At 38.8% G+C, this 4,073-nt stretch overlaps 1 pseudogene; it reads right to left on the bottom strand.

Annotated features, from left to right (window-relative positions):
- Nucleotides 1-850: 850 nt before the first annotated feature.
- On the bottom strand, nucleotides 851-2,296 carry LOC137204698 (S-phase kinase-associated protein 1 pseudogene; annotated as a pseudogene).
- Nucleotides 2,297-4,073: the final 1,777 nt, after the last annotated feature.

Raw genomic sequence — 4,073 nt, forward strand, 5'->3', positions numbered from 1 at the left:
CTGCTGGTAGTATAATTTTATTGAGGTCTCTATAATTCAGTTAAAACCCATTAATATAAATTTTCATTGAGCTGACAAGAATGTAATATACAATAAATATGATATTTAGATTGTCTCAGATTTTGTCTTGCTGACAATACCCATCATATTTTCTTCTACTTTTGTCTGATTTACTCTATCTTAATGTCCCTAGCCCTTTCCCCTTCTCATTCTATGTGCTACTATATCTATTACCATAATTTATTCTACCATTTTTATTGTGACAACTTCTGAATCTGTATCTTAAATCCACATTTTCCTCTTGAGCTCTAGACTTGCCTTTCAGGAATTTGTGTTCATATGTCCAATACAAGTTGCAGGTATTCCAAACTGAGCCTTATCATCTCCTGCCCTTCCTAACCAGGATCTCCACCCCCACCATCCCTCCAACAATCCCATTCTTCCTCCTGGGTCTTGTGGCCCATGGATGATGCCATGATTAGCAAAGCACTGATTAAGTTAGTAAAGCAGCTTTGTGGGAATCACCCTTGACTCTTTTCTTTGCGTCTCTCCCATGTTGAACCATTGCCAAATATGGGTGTTCCTTGCTCATAAATCTCTCTCCAATTTCTCTCTCTCTTTTTTCTATCCTAAATACCATATTCCCTGCATCAGTTTCTCATGTCTCTTCCTTCATCACTGCATTAAGTCTCCATATAGGGTATGGTCCTCTAGTGTTCCACAGTGTTGCCACATCTTTCTAAAATCTTATTATGTCTTACCCCTTCTTAGAATTCTTTAACAACTCCCTATTGCTTCTGAGAGTAAAATCTCGAAGTTTTAATATGACACAAAATGCTCTTTCTTTTTTTTTTTTTTTACATAACTTACTTTTTATTGAAAGTATCTTGCATTCGTGACTGATGCTTTCTGGGTAACGCCATACATTTTAACATTAAAGGTTAAATTATTTTTTACATGCAAGTAGTGTTTATGGTTTTCCCCACATAGGATTACTGATTATAAAAAGATGACACACCACATGGGTTAAGTGTCTCTTTTAATAGAAAAGCCAGCAAACTGTCTAATTCTGTTTCCTCCCAAACCACAAACTGAGTAGTAAATGAGCCTCTAGCCAACATATTCAAAGCTGAGAGGATTAAAAATGCAAAAATAAGTCCTCAGATCCAATTAAGGGAGCCCTGCTACATACAGGTTAATCAATACCAGTGGACTCCAGGAAGCTGGAAGACATTCTGATAACCCCACTCTGATAACATTTACCTCAATTAGCGTTTCTCCAGTTTCCAACTCATGAATAAAGATAATATGTTGTTAATTCTATTTCAGAAAATGTTTTGCAAGTTGTTTTATTTACAATGCCAACTTTTAAAAGTCACTAAACTAAAGTTAACTGGACAATAAACTAGGCATAAGTTGCTTTACAAAAAGAGGGAAAGCCCAAAATGCCACTTTCTATAGAGAACCCACAGTTCAATTTTATTCAGAGCAAAGAATAAAGAACTTTTGATCATACTAGAAGAAACTGAATCATAAGTTTGGAATCTGTACTGAAACTACACATGCATTGAGGGCAACATTCTGCTAATACAACTGATTTGCTGCTGCATTTGTGGACTGTTTTTCTAATATTAACAATTATAAACTAAGCAGTGCAACCAGTATTTGGAACAATCCTTACAGTGTTACAGCATCAGACACAAAATTTCACTTCTCCTCACACCACTGGTTCTCTTTGCGTACCTGGGCTTCCTCTTCTTCAGTAAAATCATTTTTGATATTGAATGTCTTTCGAATCTCCTCAGGAGTTTTCTCCTTGGTCATATTGGCAACAGTCTTGCAGGTAACATCAAGCAGACCTTTGATGTCTAAGTAGTTTGCTGCCAGTATAATCTCAAAAAGTTTTCCTTGGTCAACTTTCAGGAATTCTTGATCCCAAACAGGGATATCATCTGTTCACTCTTCTTTGTCCTCACCATCCTCAGGAGGAGGCGGATCGTCCTTGTGGTGGGTGCACCCCTGAATGACCTTTTTTAATATTGCTGCATTAACATTTGGCAAGGGGACTGCATCATCACCTCCTTCATCATCCATTCCTAAATCTTCCAACGTGGTCTTAATAGTCACAGATTGTTTCGCAATTTCAACATCAACTTCAAATATCTCTCCGTCACAACTCTGCAACTTAATTGAAGGCATGGTGTTAAGATTCAAGGAGATGGCGGGCCAGAGGCTGATGAGAGCAGGGTGGCGTCTGCAAAAAAAAAAAAACACAGAAAATCGGAGAACAAGGCCAACACTCAAAATGCTCTTTCTGATTTGACTCCTGCTAAACTTTCTGGTCCTGTCTTCTTGCTTTTCTCATCCTTTCTCCTTTCCAACCATGTTGAAACCTGCAGGTGTCTGGTTATGCCTTGAACTCTCACCCCTTCCTGGAATTTGCTTGACTGCTCTGTCCACTTCTCCTTCTTGCAAGCTAGGAGCCATCTCTTTCAAGGAGCCTTTTCTCCCCCCAGACTGGGTTTGAGGCTGCTCTTTGGTGTTCTAGTTGTGCCTGCCAGACATCCATAATAGCATCACTGAATTTCACAGTAGTTATCAGATTACCTGTTGAACTCTTCCATTAGACCATAAGATGCTTGTGGACTGAGGTGTGTTCATATCTTTTGCTTATTTAGCATTTAGAAGGCTGTCTGGCACGTGAATGTTGATTGCACAAAGAACTGAATGAGATGTCTGCAAAATAGCATCTTTTGCTATGTGTATTGTCATTCAACGTATTTGATGATAATGAGCCTGAGAGATCATGAGTTCACTTCCGACTGGCCTTAACTTTGGCCCACTATAGTGCTTGCCTGGTTTTGATTACAATTATCAATAGTATGATTAAATTACAGTTCCCATTTTTATATCACTCAAATTTTATGTAATACTTAGAGATACATATTAAAATTCAACTTTCCTCAAACAAAGAAAACTAGTGAAATTATTATGATCGCATTTCTACAAATGAGAGTACTGAGAAATAGAGAGGAAAACTGACTTGTCCAAGGTCACACATGTGGAAGTCACAAACTGGGAATTTGAACTCGGTTTTTCTGGGTCTTTGTTAAGTGTCTTACAAGTATGCCTCCTTGGTTCTATGCACTTTATTTACTTTAGTTACAGTGATTGAAAGGCATCATTTTGCTTTATACATTTCTCAGATGTCCAGAGAGTAACATTTCAGAGAAAAATCCCGTGCTACCTTAGAGTTTAAGGGCAGAGGGAAACTGAGAATTTTTTTTTTTTTTTTTTGCTGTACGCGGGCCTCTCACCGCTGCGGCCTCTCCCATTGCAGAGCACAGGCTCCGGACGTGCAGATTCAGCGGCCATGGCCCACGGGCCCAGCTGCTCTGCGGCACGTGGGATCCTCCGGGACCGGGGCACGAACCCGCGTCCCCTGCATCGGCAGGCGGACTCCCAACCATTGCGCCACCCGGGAAGCCTGAGAATTGTTTTATAGTGATGTTTTCATTTGAAGGATGATAGGAGAAGAAAAGTGAGAAAAGATGAGAGAAAAAAAGGACAGTGTATAAAAGGGGATTCTTTTGGATATTAAGGGATGCATATGTTCAAGATTGAATTTCAGACACAAAATTGTCTTGATCTGAAACTTCTCAGAGTTCTAAAATTTCCTTACTCTGTTTTTTATATTTTTTTCAATTTGGTTTTCTCAGGCTTCTTATTGTATCACATACAACAAAGAAACTGTTACATGAAGACAGCTTCTCTGGTGATATTTTAGAACAATAATAAATTGAGTACCAAAAATTACATAAGAAGTAGTTTGTTTATTTTTAACATCTTTATTGGAGTATAATTGCTTTAAAATGGTGTGTTAGTTTCTGCTTTATAACAAAGTGAATCAGCTATATGCATACGTATATCCCCATATCCCCTCGCTTGCCTCTCCCTCCCACCCTCCTTATCCCACCGCTCTAGGTGGTCATAAAGCACCGAGTTGATCTCCCTGTGCTTTGCAGCTGCTTCCCACTAGCTATCTGTTTTACATTTGGTAGTGTATATATGAC

This window comes from Pseudorca crassidens, chromosome 13, assembly GCF_039906515.1.
Source record: "Pseudorca crassidens isolate mPseCra1 chromosome 13, mPseCra1.hap1, whole genome shotgun sequence".
Classification (NCBI taxonomy): Eukaryota; Metazoa; Chordata; class Mammalia; order Artiodactyla; family Delphinidae; genus Pseudorca; species Pseudorca crassidens.